Genomic DNA, 17,746 nt, shown 5'->3' with positions numbered 1-17,746 from the left:
GCGGAATCTATACCCAGGTCGAATCAAAATGTCCAACACACTTAGTAGAATGAATTGTAAAAACCCATAGGATTTACAGGCAGGCCTAAACCATGTCAGCAACAGTCGCCTAACCTGCTCCATGGTCTTTGGCACATTCTACTTTAGGATCCGCTGTACTTACGTTGACGGCAGTCGCAACTGAGTTTACCTTTTTGACATGTGGGCGTGGCATAAGGGCGTAGCCTTGTGCAATCGGGCAGAGTTTTGTGACTATGGGTGGGGCATAAATCTTTTTTTTTTTTTTTTTTTAATTACATTTGTTTACATTTTTTAGCAAAGAACTTTTTTTAAAAAGCACATATTCCAATCCTAATTTCTTTCAAACAGTTCCTTAAATAAATGTCACCACTGCAATCATATTTTGGTTTGTTTCAGTTCATCAATAGACTCCACCATTCTTCAGAGTCCAAGTAGTTGGATAGCAATTCTCCCAGTTGTTTAGTTCTTTCATTTCAAATGCTTCAGTTTCCACAGATTCCTCCTTGCAGAAACGAGTGATTAGTTTGTGCTAACCCTCTCACTGCCAGGATCTCATTAGTTGGGAGAAGGTTCAAGCATGCCCTCAGTTAATAGTCCCGAAACTCTCTGTTCAGAAAAGGGTTTTGATAATTTGCTAGGGTGTTGACTTTTCGATGTTCCGTTGCCAGATGTGTTGATAATTGACAGCGAGCTGCTGACTCCAAGATCAATATCCAATCGTATTCCTTTACTTCTTTATTTGCATAGGGTTATTCATCAGGCTTCCATGAACCTATGCAACTTTAGGGTGCGCATTGTATTCTCGTGTTCTTGCTTTGCTCATTTACACTGCGTTGATCACACTTAAGTTACAGATCTAAATGCAATGTATTTTAGTGCATCTCTTTACTGTGTAGACCATTGCCAATGGGTTGCATAAAGCCGCGATACTATTCTTTCTGTTTAGACGGGGTTCTTTGTATTCTGTATGTTGATGAATTATACAAATATATAATCAGAAATGCATTCTCCTCAGTAATGCACGTATTGGTAAATGATTTTGACGCGCGGCGGCGTTTATTTTAAATGCCCTGTGCTTGCATTATTTCTAATGCTTTTTGTTTCCGGGGAGATTTAGAACCGTCAACATGGTCTCACTAGGGGGGTGTCCCTAGCTTTAGGGGGCCATAGGTTGCAGACATGCTGCTGCTGATTTTAGCAGACCGTGTAGTGTATGTTTTGATTCTGTTTTTCTATAGCCCTACTTCTTAACCTTTGGCCTACTTCTCTCATGACGTCTGTGCTGGTTTGCCATTTTGTATAGCTGAATTCTTGGCTGTTCGCGGCCGGCCTGTGTTTATTCTTTGGGTGTGGTGGGAAGGGCGAGGGTGAGGGGGGCGGGTCGTAAATATCGAGGCACCGAGGCCCTTGGTTATCTTGGTTATAAGCATAAGCGTCTAGTTCTTCTTCATTCCAGTTTTGCAACCTGCCACGTACAAGTGAAGTGCCTTAAAGCCACTAAGCTGCATCCGAGATGAAGGCCAAGATAACATTACGCAGTGCCCGTTGGTGTCATGGTTATATTTATTCAGTAACTGGCAATTGCGTAACAGGGTAAAAACACTAACCTGCACAGGTGAGATGTAAGCAGCGACTTACGAAGTGACAATAGCGTGTCCTACCAATCTGTAGGTGAGAAATTGGTACCGTTTGGGCACGTAGAGGGCCTGGTCCTTGAAGGATTCAATAAAGGCAAGTACAAGTATCCACAATCTGGAAGTGGAGCAGTGGTTTCTGGAGTAGTATGGCAGTGTTGGGCTTCCACCAGGCGGTTTGCTCGGGTGTCCCTCCTCCCTCCCAGTCTTCCACTAGATGGTAGCAGGGGACAAAGACGAAAAAAGTAACTAAAATTTAAAAAAGATCCTGCAGCGCGTTCAGACCCATATTAAGAGAACTGATGCCTCGGGGATGTAGGAGAGACTGAGGCACACACAGGAGTGCTGCTGAGAAGTCGGGAGGTGGGTAGGGGGGGGGGGGATGTAGGGCACAGTGATTGCATAGATCCGACTAGACCTGGTGGTTCGGTGAGTGTTCGCTTCCACCCATTGGAAGTCTGCAGAGAAGTCCAGGAAGGCCCCTTTTGGAGGAATGGTGGGTCTTATAGTCTAGAGGGACAAGTTCTACCAGTAGGAAAGGGATGTGCCTGTGGAAAGACAGGAAGGAGATGCAGAGGTCATTGGGGAAATTGTGGGTAAGCATGTTAATGACTGTTGAAGACGTGGGTTTGAAGAATAAAGGGTTTGGGTGAGGCTAACGGGTGGTGATTGGCAAGGATGAAGGAGATGGCTCTCTTGCATTAGGTAGGGGGCCATCTTATGAGCAGTGAGGGGGTTGATTAGCAGAGAAGCGGTGGTGCAGTATAAACAAGGCTTGGAAGCTGAGGTGGATGCTGAAGTGTTAGTGGAGATGTGTTAAAGGATGGAACAGTGAATGGAATAGAGGGGAGGTGGCGTAAGGTGAGAGATGTTGAGATGACTTGCGTTCTCAAGTTGAACTAACTGTTCGTATAGCTGAGGAGTGTCTGGCCTCCTGTTTATTTACATTTAAAACATGGCGCAGGAGAATGTAAGCCAATAAACCCTCGTTATATGTGTAAGGGACTCATGGTATTACAAGTATGACACCGAGGCAAGAGCTAAAGGTTTTAAAACCTTTTAGATTTTTGGCGTTTGGGAAAACTCCTACGTTGTATATAACTAGTCAGTCTGTCAAATCAAAATGGCCTATACTAACATAATGCCAGCCCTATCTCTTATACAAAGTGTGTAAAGGGGAATGTGTATGCAAAGAAAAGTCAGTGTTATACCATAAAGGATCAATGTGGCTGAGTTGGCTCTCCTCCCCAAGTTGGACAGCACAGCATAAGGCGGCCCCGTAACCTGCATGACCTACTCTGGCTCAAGTTATCAAAAAAAGCAGTTGATACCCTTTGGTTTATCATATGATACTGAGTGCACATATGAAAAGAATAGCCTTCCAATGAGACATCGCACACACAGGAAGATAAAATACACAACATGATGAATTATTCCACTCAGTGATCTCCCTTCTGGTAATGACTGAGCATCACACATTCAACCTTGACATATCTGTCATAACGGAAGCACTCACACAGGAACAAACAGGTGAGACTACAGCTTTAGAATACTAGAAGAAAAACTGAATTTAGCTCTGAATAATCCCAAGCCAAAGGAAAGAAAAAATCACACAATTTCTCATACTGTTAACGATGAACATATAAAGCTCGATGATATAAATGCAAATCTAGCCATAGCACTACAACCAAACGCACCAAAGAATGATGACTCGTCTATCTAAATCTGATATGCTGACCATAACTATGAAGGATAGAGGATCCAGAGACCCCTTTCCAAATCGATCAACGCTGCTGGCTCTGTTTGCAACCATCTCGCACCTCAAACAAGTACGATCAGAGGATATTGAATTTGTACACATTACTAAGAGCAGAAGAAAGGGCACCGCTACACTCTTGATCCCGTCTTTGGTTGTAAAACAACATGGAAAGAGAGGGCCAGGATAGCAAAACTGGATTTTAAACTGTCTATTAAAAAACGAGATAATGTGACCGAAGCACACGAGAGCGAACAATCAGACGAGAACGATCTAGCACAAACGGTCAAACCCTAAAGCCCTGCTTGTCAATTGTCGGGGACATTCTGGATATCTTGAAAGAGAAGTGTATTACAAAGGCAAAACGGAACGCCCAAAGTAAAATAAATGGTCTTGGCTGAAGCAAGCAATCCAAGAAAAAAATCACAATCTGAATGCTCAGTAACATCTGCTCCATGTGCAATGAGTGGCAGTATGGAATACCAGAGGTTTCACTCCTCTTTTAAAATCAGATGGAGCCCTCCATCTAGGTATTTATGATCTTATTCTGTTGCAGGAAAACTGGATCTCGACCTAACCAATCTTGCCTAATTATCAAACATGTTGGATACCTACAATGAAACAAGCCAATGGGCGACCAATGGGCGGTCTCATAGCGGCACTAAAAATAGACTCTCCTGGGAATTTATCGCCATGATTTTCCCTCCATCCCTACATACAGTTATTAAAACTAGAAATTGACAATAATGCACATTGTCTGTCACACGAACGCTATTCTCAATGTATACTGGAATCCAGCTATCTTGACTTGATTGCTAATTAACCTAAAATTCAAACAACTATAATTGCTGGTGACCTAAATATCAGTTATTTCTCCCAAAGAGGTAAATTGACCCCCCCCACCCCCACCAAAGCCATAAAATGGACGAATCTCATGGAGGCTAGAAATGTTTAGTAAACTGTAGTATAGAGGGTGACATCCCTCCATGCTCCACATGGAAAAGCATGATGGGATAAATTGCGAGCTTGGAAGGATAAATCACAAGCCATACTAGACTATATGTAAATATCTACTAATACCTTGAACTTTGTCAAAAGCGTTTGTCATTCAGACTCAGAGATTTACAATATTTTAGATATGGCATGTAGGTCTGTCCCTTGTGTTCCATAACGTTACTATAAACATGCAAAACAAATATCTGATGAGAGGAAATGAATAAAATGCCCCCTCCCTAAATTGAACGCCTTACTAAGTAGAATACTTGAAGTGACATCCAGTACAGAGATCTGTTGGCTCGCAACACATGTATACTGACAATCTAACGTTCACTCTTACAGGCCCTATTTATCGTCCTATGTTCCGACAAACGCACTTGTTCGATCTTACCGTCAGAACTGAAAAATGAAAAACAGATTTGACCTAAAACATCAAAGCTAATTCTGATGCTGAGGAAATCGTCTAATATTCGCACAAAATACAAAAAAGTCGAGTGAAAATGAAAAAATGTTCGAGCACTAATAAACCCAGTGTCAATCTGGTGCCTCCTTAAAGATGGCGCCAAAACAGGAACACCCTCTTATTAAACGCTATAAGTGAGTCAGAATGGGTCATGTATTTCACAGCTCTTTGCTGATGACCAAGCCTATAATCCTGGGTCATCACCAATAGAAAAATCATGCTGCTAAATTAATAATTGACGACCTAGACCGAAGGATGCAAATAAAAAAAAAACTAGGCTCCTCCAGTGTGACGGGTCCTGATGACATTTCAAATGCAATCGTTAAAGCCCATCCCAACACATGGGCAGCAATATTGCTTATAACAGTGGGGGTTCTGGGAGTCTCTCTGCTAGACATTAGTCCAGGTTACAAGAGCCTTACCCAGAGTCTTTAGCTCACTATCTTTCACAGAGGAGAAATATCCAAAACATCAGTCTTTGTCCAGCAGATGGACTACGAGGACCACCCTTGTTTTTTGCATATTTAAGTAACTTTGGGTCTCACCCTAAGTTATATGGGGAATTCAGACGTGGACACCTTGCTCACTATTCTTGGAGAGGCACAGCTCCACCCTGCTGAGGTCCAACTAGACGGAAACACGTGTCTGGGGTTGCAGTTGGTACTCTTGTTCAGAGGAGTATTGCCTAGCATTTCGGTGCTGGACTGCCGTTGGGCAGGAAAGACTGATCTGTTTGGGATATTTCTCCTCTGTGAAAGATAGTGAGCTAAAGAATCTGGGTAAGGCTCTCGGAACCGGGACTAAAGTCTGGCAGAGATACTTCCAGGACCCCCTTTGTTTTCAGCAATATTGCTTGCAATATTTTGAAATATTTCTCGAATAGGCGTGATATCCTTGTCATGGAAACAATCTATATTGATACCCATTTTTAAAAATGGTGATCGATCAAAACCAACCAATTATAGAACTTTGGCGCTATTAGATTCATCTGGGAAAATAAGCAAGATTGTTGCTTGGAGACCTGAGCAAATGGCTACAGGCAAAAAATCTGATGGCCCACCTATCAATCGGGTTTTGTTAGTGGAATAAGCACTGCACCCAATCTGTTCATTATAGCTACAACAGTTTTACTGTGGAACATCCATTTGAACAAAGATAAATAAGGAAGGTCTTCTTTCCCGCCCCATTAATACTCCTCGCGGTTTGAAACAAGGATGCATTCTTGCATCCACGTTGTTTAATTTTTACATAAGACATTGAAGAACCTTGCTGCTGTCAGTCAGAAACGCCCCCCCCCGCCCCCTAAACTGAACAAACATCCGATAGCTTGGTTACTGTATGCTGACGATCTCATCCTTGTAGATCAAACACCAATTGGTCTCCAAAAACTATTGGGAGCATTGGAAGCTTTTGCAACAGAAAATGAACTAAAAATAAACACTCTGAAATCAAAAATCCTGAGAATGGCGATCTTTAAAAGAGAAAAATAAAGGTTCAATTGGACGATCAATAATATTTCTGTACCAATTGTACACAAATACACATTTAGGTGTAAAGGACAATACTATAAAGCTGAAATGAAAACTAAAATGACAAACTTATGCTCACAAGCCGTCTTTGATCATAACAAATATGGCACATATTCATACCTGTCTATTCTAACTTTCTACAAACAGGAAGTTAGCCCTGCGCTAACCTATGGTGCACAATCCAAACCTCCAGAGTCATCCAAAATTATTTTGAAGGATTATTCTGGAAAAGTGCTGAAAAGCTTCCCAATTGCAGCTGTTTGCCATGAGTTGGCACTAATTTCATTGACGACCGTTGTAGATTGGAACTCCTTGTCCTTGTACAGGAAGTGTCTAATGAAAGAAGACTTTAAAACAACACTATACACTTTATATCCCAAGTGCTTGAAAGTGACCAACGAAAAATGGGCTCATGGTAACTCCAATGTATTAACATGGAAAAGGCCAACATAGATGAATTCACACTAATATCAAATTCAGAACGAGCAAAGCGTAAAACTGTGGTATGAAACTACTTGTAAGAGATACAAAATATATAACCATGGGGATTCCAAGATGGCGGCCGGTGCAGGACATATCTGACTCTATCCCAACCGGGCCGCGCCACAGAAGCCCATCAATGAAGTGAGTTGGGTGAGTCTGTGCCTAAAATTAGTGAAGCGAATCTGCGTACCTGCTGTGGGGGAGAGACTGTGACGCTGGACACCCCCGAAGTGCTGCGGAAAGGAAGCCTGGGTCCTGTAGAAGGTGGCGCAGGGGGAAAGCAGCGGATAAACAAGCCCCATGTTGTGGACCCGCTGGGTCGGGGGATGTGAGCAGGGGCCCCCGGACCTGGTCGGTGGGGGCGCCTAGGCAGAGGACCACCCCCAACACAGAGGCAAGGCAGGATGCTGTCTGTGTGCCGGATTGGGCCGCACAACGTACGGCAGAATGAAACCACTCCAGCGAGGCGCTGCAGTTCGGGACTTGGCACACTCCCCCTCTCATGCCGGACTACCCACCTGCACCGCGCCGAGTGACACAGTAAGAGCCCAGGGTCACACTGGGAAGAGCCCTGACAGCATGGGAGCTGCTGCAATCACGCCGGGCGGGTGGCGGCCAGGTGGAGGGACTCACTGTACAAAGGTAAAACACTGGGGACCCCGAGTGCCCGCCCGGGTCTGCGGCAGTTAAAATCCAGGCCCCAACGCACACTTCTATCAGCCCAGGAACACAGGCATATATATACACAACACAAGACCACACTGCGGCGGCCCGACTGCCTCCCTGCATAAATAAGAGCAGACATACCCTGCATGCGCTATCATTGTGGTACCCAGAGGAGGGGACCGCTACACTAGCTAGCGAAGACCAGTACCCGGGCAGCAGAGCCTTCATCACGCCACATCGTAATCTTGAGGGCGCTTCCTGCCTTGCACCATCGCCTTGCACTCGGCGGCCATGGGATTGGGCCCATGAGACGAAAAGCGGTGCATTACCAGCACAGAATCCCCTGTCCGGACCTACAGCGTCCCCCACCCGTACACCTGGGTGCGCTTCCATCAACTCCCGGGAGTAGACAGATACAGAATCAAGGGTAGGAATCGATCGGCTTCACAGGGTGGGCCCAAAAAGAACGGCCGCCCCAGGAGCTAGACCCAGGGAGGTTCTGGCGGCAATAACCTATGTACAGAAAGAGCAGATCCTCCGGAAGGCCAGGCAAGCTTCCCTGATAAGAGTAAATGGCCAGGGGGTACAGCTGTACCAAGACCTGGCTCAGTCCACTCTTCTCAAGAGGTGGAGGATGGGACCAGTGGTCCGCCATTTGCAATCAATCCAAGTGAAGTACAGGTGGACGTTCCCGTTCGGACTCTTGTTTACCTGGCAAGGAGCGCGCAGCACAGGATTACGACCTGTGAAGGGGAAAAGATTCTAGGAATAGTGAGTGGAGGGGATGCCACACCAAAGCCCCAGAGGAAGATCCGGGGACCGAATCGAATGCACAAGACGGCTGGTCAATGGTCCACAGGAAGGGCAGAGAGGAAGATTAAATGAAAAGCAAGGCTGCCCAGATTCCCCCCTCCAGAGTTCGGGTCGCTCAAGGGAAACCCGCCGGGACCAGCAAATGAACTAATGGACTCGCCCTACCGGACTTCAGCAGGCCAGGGGGAAGGGTCAAAACGGTACGGATGGAATCTATAGTGGGGTTTAGGACTCCCCACGAAGGGTCAACGAGAGGACACATGGCCCAGGAGCACTGGGCATCTCGCTCCAGGGCAAGTAGCAACCCAGCTCTGACCTCAAGGGACCATGGGGTGAAGAATTGGGAGGGTTTATGGGGATGGAACAGGGGGATGGTATATACGCACGGTAACGAATACACCAAAAAGGGAACGAAGGCGACGCAAGGTGCACACTTAAAGACCAGGCACTGGATAGGACATATATGGTCCTAGTAACGGTTCTCTCTCAGAATGTTAGGGGTATGAACACCCCCATGAAACGGGCCAAACTGGAAAGACAAGCCTGGAAACAGAAGGCAGACCTTTTACTGCATCAGGAGACGCACATAAAAAGCGAGAAAAGCAGGATCAGAATAAAAGGGGTGAGACATATCTTCCAGTCTAATGCTGAGGGTAAGAGGGCGGGAGTCCTGGAGGCCGTGAAAGACTCACTAAAGGCACAGATTCACAACCAGAGAGCGGATAAGGAGGGGAGATATGTTTTCCTGACATTACACTGGCAGGGAGACTAATAACCCTGGCGTCTGTTTATGCCGTGAATGTGGGACAAGAATCCTTCATATTACATATGCTGCATGAATTGGAGGAGTTTGCGACAGGAAACATTATCCTGGGGGGAGACCTGAACCTGGCATGGAACCCAACTCAAGACAGGAGCACAAAAGCCAATACAAAATCAAAAGCCCCTTCTGGGACACTGAAGAAAGCATTTGAATCCTTTTCCCTGCATGACATATGGCGGCCACAGAATGGAGAGAGGCTGGGCTTTACGCACTACTCCCACGTCTATAATTAACACTCTACATATAGGCGTCTACGGACCTGATAGGAAAAATTGAGGTGGAGGTAGGTCCCATTTCCCTTTTGGACCATGCCCCAATTACAGCATCTATAGCCCTCTGAAATAGGGAAAGGCGTGCGTGGTCTTGGAGATTTCCGTCCAATCTATTGCAAGACAAAGCAATGGTAGAAGAAATACAGGAGAAGATAAACCCGTACTTCACTGGGGAGACCTTGCACAAGACCATGTGGGATGCCTTCAAAGCGGTCCTGCGAGGTGAATTAATTGCTCTGAGCCAGGAGAGACAAAAAAATGACGCAGTGGGAGCATGACCTGGAGACACAACTAACAGAACCAACTGAGTCTTTGCCGGCGCTTGTGCAAGAACTAGAAGATTTTGGAGCCATCTCTGGCCTCAAATATCGAAGGTCCTAAACATGACAGATGACTCATCTATAATTGCAAAACTGGCCCAGACGTAGTGGCAGCAAATGGCACAGAGCAGTATAACATATCTCGGAGTTAGACTTACCTCTTCAGTAACACAGCTATACAAGGCTAACTTCCCGAGCCTACTTATCCAGTTACAAAAACTCTGGGCAAGATGGTCCCCCCCACCCCCCCTTCTCTACCTCGTGGTGGGGGCAGATGGCGACAGTCAAAATGACAATCCTACCGAAGGTCCTCTACTACTTCCAGGCTTTTCCTATAAAGCTCCCCAAGCCGTCGTTTAGATCTTTGAACAGGATGACGTCAGCCTATGTGTGGCAGAATAAGAAACCAAGGGTAGCAATGGCCACGATGACTGCTAAAATGGGTGAGGGCGGACTGGCTTTTCTGCACTTCAAGAAGGATTATGAAGCTGCACAACTGCGGGTGATCAAGGAGTGGGTGGCGGACTCGCCTCAGTTTAAGTGGACAAAGCAGGATATAGCAGTAGCTGGTGCCCCACTCTCAAACCTCCTTTGGTCCCATAAGAAACATAGACACGTGAACACTAAAATAAGTGAAATCATGAGTGCAACCCTTAACGTTTAGGACTCCGCAGTCAAAAGGGGGGGGGGGGCCTGACAACGCATCCACCCCCTTTCACACTGCTATTTGGTAACCCCGACTTTCCACCGGGGATGGATCCGAAGGCATACTCCTTTGTGCAGCCTGCCTGCTTCCAGGAGATCTTCAATATGTACAACGAACAGTCCCTTAGATCCTTTGGAGAATGTGTCTGAGAATTTGGAGTGGCAGGGTCAGAAAGTTACCAACATGCCCAACTAACCCATTGGCTCTCATCCACAGTCAATAGGGAACCAGGAACAAGGGCCCTCATGTAATTCGAAATCTTCCTGACAACAGACCCAGGCACTCAAACTGATATTTAATCCATATGCACACCTGAACTCGCAAGGGGAGGAAGTCTGGTGGAGATATATGAGGAAGTGGGAGGTGACATTGGGGGAGAAAATACCATGACCCTACTGGGAGGATGCCTGGCGAAATGTATCCAAACTGACAAGGTCGACTCACCTGAGGGAAATGTGGCAAAAAGTGTTACTGCAGTGGCACCTGACGACACAGCGGTTACAAACAATATTTCCTAGCAAGGATGGACAATGTTGGTGGGGTTGCCACCAGCAAGGAGACTGGAAGCACATTTGGAGGTCGTGCCCAGTCCTTGCAGGTTTCTGGACGGAAGTCAAGGCCCAAGCAGGAAAAATGGTCCAAAGGGTTGAAACTCTAGGGGAAGGAGTGTGGCTGGCAGGTCTTTGGGACAAGAAACAAACAGCATATAGCAGGCGCCAGCTAAAGTGATTATGGTTTTGGTGATAGCTGCATGGCTAGCGATTGCTCAGTGCTGGAAACAGCGGGCACCCCCAAGACCACTCCACTGGCTCAGGAAAGTAGGGCACCCCCAAGAAGTTTCACTTGGACTGGGCCCCCCTCCTTCACTATTTCCAGAGCGACTATATGATGCAGTGGTGTCCTCACAGAATTTGTATCCTGAACCTGTTTTAATCCAGAGTACGGCACAGAGTGCCGTGACCATGTGCTCAAATATTGCCGTCCTGAGTTCCTAGGGAATAGGAGGGAGGGAGGGGTGGGAAGGGTTTTTGTTGAATCTGGTTATACGTTAAAATCAATAAAAGGACCTTAAAAATACATATAACCATGAAATATTTACTAGATTCCTAAATATCTGCATAGATTTCCAAATTCTGCATACCTGTCACGATTTGGAGAATGACTTGCAGTCACCGTAGGGGTATTGTCCAAATGCTTCACTTTCCCACCCGAGGCACCACTCTCCTCACCTGAGTCTTCAGGGTCTGGGGCTCCGACGCCGTGTCTGTGGGCAAGGTAATCCTTTTTACTCTTCGTTGTGAGTGCTCTGACACGGAAGGAAGCCGTGGTGGAACTCTGTATAGGTTACCACCTTGGCTCCACTCCCGTATGCAGGCGGGTAAGGGGAAAAAGCCCAAAGGCGGAAAAAACCCCTGAGTTGTAGTCTTGGGTTGCGATGGGAGATGTAGTCGTCGCTGGATGGAAAGCGGAATTCTATAGCCTCGGAATCCCTGGGTAAACAACACGAAGGTTCTTCAGGAGAGGAAATGACCAGGGAGGAAGGTACGCTGGCAAGTAGCCGGTAAGCGTAAGAACGCAGAAGTAGAGGGGAAATAGGTGGAGAGGAGGAACCGCCAGGGAGACGGGGGAAGGAGGAGAAATGAAGGGAGAGAACTCCCCAGCAGGGGAAACAGGAGCAAGCGAGGGAAAAGCACTGGAAGCGTCTCACCGTGAAAACGAAAGGAGACGGTTGCAACGCAAGGAATCATGGGAAGCAGGAAGTAAAATAGGCTGGATGAGGAACAGAGGAGAAAACACTAGACCGTAGACAGAGAAACGTGAAAGGAACGTGGTGGCCGTGTTAATGGCGGCGAAGCCGTAACAGCGGCATCCATCGCCAACCAAGAGGGTTCATGACAGTATGCCCCCTCTTACTGCCCACCCCGCCCGGCTTACCAGGATGGCACCGATGAAACCTAGCTACTAGGCGGGGCGCTTTGACAAAATGCACGGGTTCCCAAGAATCTTCAGACCTGGGATAACCTCTCCAGGAAATGAGATATTGTAAACGTCCCCGGTAGTAGCGGGAGTCACGGATCTTTGAAACTTCATACTCCTCCTGGGAGTCTCTGGGTGAAATGTCTTGCAAGGGTGTAGACCTGAAACGTGGTTCAGTATGTGACTCTTTGAGAAGGGAAGTATGAAACACCGGGTGCACCCGGCGAAGGTAGGAGGGTAGTTGAACCTTGTAAGCCACCGGGTTGATTCTTTCTAGGATGGGAAACGGACCCAGGAACCGAGGTGACAACTTGGAGGACCGGATCCACCTTGGTAGATATCTGGTCGAAAGCCAGACCTTCGTCCCTTTAGTCCAAGAGGGGTCCGATTGGCGATGTCGATCAGCAAGGGTTTTGTAGGTCCTAAGGCTCCTCGCTAGACTGTCTCTGGCCGTCCGGTGAGCCTCAGAAATTTCCGACAAAGCCGCTTCGGCAGCAGGAGAGTTACTGGCGTGAGAAACAATGGGCCAGATGGACTTGGGATGAAGACCGTAGTTGCAGTAAAAAGGAGAGATACCTGTGGCAGAGTGTTTAGAGTTGTTATAGGTGAATTCTGCAGTGGGGAGGAGTTGTACCCAATTATCTTGGAGTTTGTTTATGTAGCATCTGAGATATTGTTCCAGAGTGGAATTGAGTCTTTCTGTCTGACCATTGGTCTGGGGATGATAGCCAGATGAAAGAGCACGGTCTATGCCTAATCGGAAACATAAGGCCTTCCAGAATTTGGATATATATTGGCTGCCCCGGTCCGAGGTAATCTTATCGGGCAAGCCATGAAGGCGGAATATATCTCTGGCAAAAACCTCGGCCATGTGATTGGCCGTAGGTAAGCCCTCTAGTGGAGAGAAATGGGCCATCTTGGTGAATGAATCTATGGTTACCATGATGCAAGAACAGGACTCTGATAAGGGTAAATCCACAATGAAGTCCGTAGACAAGTTCCCCCATGGCCTTTGTGGTATGTCAGGCTGAGTAAGGAGACCTAACGGTTTGCCTGTTGGATTCTTTGCCATAGCGCAGACTGGGCATGCTTTGATGTATGACTGGACTTCTCGTCGAAGATTGGGCCAGAAAAACGAGCGTTGTACGAGGTCAATGGTGTTTGCCTGGCCTCGATGTCCTGCAACTCGGCTGTCATGGCACCAGTAGAGAATCCTCTTGCGGAGATGTCCTGAAGGTATATAGAGTCGGTTCTTGTAAAACCAGAGACCATCCTTGGTATGGAACTGAGACGCCAAGTCTTTGTCTTTACAATAGGGTTCAGCGTCCGAAGCCTCTTTGAGCTCCTGTAGAAAGGTGTGAAGAGGTGCCACTATGCGAGTAGACGGAAACATGGGTTCGATTGAGTGGTGGGCCGAACCAGTAACCGACTCCTTGCGCGACAAGGCGTCGGCTAGGACGTTCTGCGAGCCTGGTAAATAGGTAATGGTGAAATCGTATTGGGAAAAATAATAAGCCCATCGTGCCTGGCGAGAATTTGCACACTCGAGGGACTGCAGGACCTTGAGATTCTTATGATCCGTGCGAATGATGAAGGGAATACTGGCCCCCAATAACAGATGTCGCCATTCTTCACAGGCCAATTTCATAGCTAGTAGCTCCTTTTCTAGGACAGTATAGTGAAGTTGACTGATGGTCAGAGTGCGAGAGAGGTAGGCGACTGGATGTTCTATACCTTCGAACTCCTGGAGTAAGGCAGCACCCACGGCCGCGGAAGAGGCATCGGTTTCCACGATAAACTGTTTAGTTTGATCGGCCTGGAGCAATATGGGTGCTGAGCAAAACAAAGTTTTTAGATGTCTGAAACTAGACTCTGCCGTCGATGACCACACAAAGGTTCCAGATGATTTCTTGAGAAGTGCGGTTATGGGTAGCACCATTTCGGAGAACCGGGGAATGAATCTTCTGTAAAAGTTGGTTAAACCCAAGAATCTCTGAACCTCTTTGACTGAGGTGGGAGAAGACCATTCTATAATGGCAGACACCTTGCGAGGGTCCATGGAGATACCCCGGTCAGACAAAACAAACCCCAAATAGGGAATGCTCGAGACCCCGAACTGACATTTCTCCGGTTTGGCTAGCAAACGGTTCTCCTTAAGACGAGAAAGCACTGTCCGAACATGCTCTTCGTGTTCTTCTTTGTTGACGGAAAATACAAGAATATCATCCAGGTAGATGATCACTGAAACAAATAAGAGATCTGAAAACAAGCGGTCCATAAATCTTTGGAAAACTGCGGGGGCGTTAACTAGTCCAAAGGGCATGACTCTGTATTCAAACAATCCGAAGGGTGTTCGAAAAGCCGTCTTCCATTCATCCCCCTTGGCAATGCGCAATAAATGGTATGCATTGCGAAGATCCAGCTTAGTGAAAATGTGTGCACCTTGAACTGCTTCAAGAATGTCCGTGATAAGTGGCATAGGGTAGCGGTCTCTGACAGTGACCTTGTTGAGACCTCTGTAATCAATGCACGGTCGTAATTCTTTGGAATCCCTCTTGGAGATGAAGAAAAAAGGAGCACCGGCCGGAGATTTTGAAGGTTGAATGAGGCCATTGTGCAGGTTCACATCCAGGTAAGTTCGCAAGACCTCCTTCTCGGATCTGGACAAGGAAAACATACGACCGAACGGAACCAGTGCATTGGGCTCAAGATCTATAGAGCAGTCCTCAGGACGATGGGGTGGTAAAGGTGCTGGCTTGACTTCTGTGAAAACCTCTCTGAAAGCCTCACCAAGATGTGCCATATTATGGATAGTTGGGGATTCCTGACTAGAGACAGGGGTGACCTGTAGTTGAAGATAAGATTGTTGGGGAATACAATGCTTCTTGCAAAACTCAGACTCGAAACGTAGCAAATTGGATACCCAATCGATTTGTGGGTTATGTCTCCGGAGCCAAGTGATTCCCAAAATAACTGGAAAATGGGCAGCTCTAATGATGTCAAATTGAAGTTTCTCCACATGCTGGAAAATTCGAACTTCTAGCTCCTCAGTCGTCTGTGTTATGGGTCCCGAAGACAAGGGGGTTCCATCGACACCTTCCACCTTCTGGTCTTCGAGCCTGGCTAGCCTTTTGAGGCCCACCTTGTCAACCCACAAGGTATCAACGAAGTTACCAGCTGCTCCACAGTCCAAGAGTGCCAAAGTCTCTACGAACTGGTCTTGGATCATCACACTGATATTGATAACCATAAGCCTGGAATCTTCCGGTGTCTTCTTAGTGGATACGGCCAAAGAAACGTAGGGACTGGAAGTATTGGATAACCACCGGTTTTCTGTCCCTGTTAAAACCGGGGTGATTCGTTTCCCGAACGCCGTGAAGGTAGTTCGGAACAGTCTTTGAGTAGATGTTTGTCAGACCCACAGTAGGCGCAAAGCCCTCTTTCTCTTCGTCTTCTTCTTTCTTCCATGGTGAGTGGTGCTCGGGTGGTTCCAATCTGCATAGGTTCTTCACTCTGTTTAAAAGATGGAGGAAGAGGGTTGGATGATGTCCCTGTGGTAAAGGGATTTTCTCTGTAGCGTCTTCTTTCATTGCGTCTCTCCTGGAGACGATGTTCAATCTGTAGGACTGAGGATAAAAGGTCCGAGAAAGAGGCAGGCCGGGGAGACCTGGCCAGTTCGTCCTTTATCTCCTCTTTGAGACCTCTGCGAAAAATGGCAAATTGTGCCTGTTCAGGCCAACTGGCCTCTGCCGCCAGTGTCTTAAATCTAGTTATGTATGTAAGGAGGTCTGAGGCTCCCTGTTTGACATCCAGGAGATCCTCACAAGCAGTGTAGGTGAGTTCATGTCTTTCGAAGGATTCCCTGAGAAGAATCTTAAAACTCCCGTAGTTCTGTAGAACCGGATTCTCTCCGGTCACAAGAGGTGTAGCCCACGCTAGGGCATTGCCCACCATGTTCGAAATGAGGAAGCCCACCTTAGCCTGATCCGAAGAAAACGTACGAGGGCGGAAAGTGAAGTATATGGTGGCAGCTTCCAGGAACTCTTTAAGTTTCTTGGGTGAACCGTCGAACTTCCCCGAAGATAGGGCCATAGGTGGCAATTCTGGGGGAGGGGAAGGTTCTTTGCCCAGAACCAACTGTTTTAATACCACATTTTCCGCCTTAACAGTCTGAAGCTCTTGAGAAAGGGACTGTACGGCTTTCCATAGTTCTTGGATTTGATCCTGCAGCTGTTCTGGAGTAGCCATGAGTATTTTTGGGCGTTGCAAACTGTCACGATTTGGAGAATGACTTGCAGTCACCGTAGGGGTATTGTCCAAATGCTTCACTTTCCCACCCGAGGCACCACTCTCCTCACCTGAGTCTTCAGGGTCTGGGGCTCCGACGCCGTGTCTGTGGGCAAGGTAATCCTTTTTACTCTTCGTTGTGAGTGCTCTGACACGGAAGGAAGCCGTGGTGGAACTCTGTATAGGTTACCACCTTGGCTCCACTCCCGTATGCAGGCGGGTAAGGGGAAAAAGCCCAAAGGCGGAAAAAACCCCTGAGTTGTAGTCTTGGGTTGCGATGGGAGATGTAGTCGTCGCTGGATGGAAAGCGGAATTCTATAGCCTCGGAATCCCTGGGTAAACAACACGAAGGTTCTTCAGGAGAGGAAATGACCAGGGAGGAAGGTACGCTGGCAAGTAGCCGGTAAGCGTAAGAACGCAGAAGTAGAGGGGAAATAGGTGGAGAGGAGGAACCGCCAGGGAGACGGGGGAAGGAGGAGAAATGAAGGGAGAGAACTCCCCAGCAGGGGAAACGGGAGCAAGCGAGGGAAAAGCACTGGAAGCGTCTCACCGTGAAAACGAAAGGAGACGGTTGCAACGCAAGGAATCATGGGAAGCAGGAAGTAAAATAGGCTGGATGAGGAACAGAGGAGAAAACACTAGACCGTAGACAGAGAAACGTGAAAGGAACGTGGTGGCCGTGTTAATGGCGGCGAAGCCGTAACAGCGGCATCCATCGCCAACCAAGAGGGTTCATGACAATACCGTTCACAAATCATGAGACTGAGATTCAACTTATGGCCGACAATAATATCAAGTTCTAATGCACATGACACTACCACCGTATGTAGGTTCTGTAACTCGAACAAATAGAAACCTTAGAACATCTTAGTTCAATGTCAAGCTCTTTCGAAATTAAAGATTTTTTCCGTACTTTTTTTTCATATGTATTGTGCTATAACACTTAACACAATGGGGTTCATGATTTTGAATGCTCAACATGTGAGTCTAACCACTATTA

At 47.1% G+C, this 17,746-nt stretch overlaps 1 protein-coding gene across 1 annotated transcript in view; it reads left to right on the top strand.

Moving 5' to 3' along the window:
* ACAT1 (acetyl-CoA acetyltransferase 1) overlaps positions 1–17,746 on the top strand; it is a 330,010-nt gene that overhangs the window by 129,672 nt on the left and 182,592 nt on the right. The gene's annotated exons all lie outside the window — the stretch shown is intronic.

Source organism: Ambystoma mexicanum, chromosome 7q (genome assembly GCF_040938575.1).
Source record: "Ambystoma mexicanum isolate Mex_15411 chromosome 7q, UKY_AmexF1_1, whole genome shotgun sequence".
Lineage (NCBI taxonomy): Eukaryota > Metazoa > Chordata > Amphibia > Caudata > Ambystomatidae > Ambystoma > Ambystoma mexicanum.
Note: the sequence above shows the minus strand (reverse complement) of the source record. Positions and strands in the feature narration are given on the sequence as shown.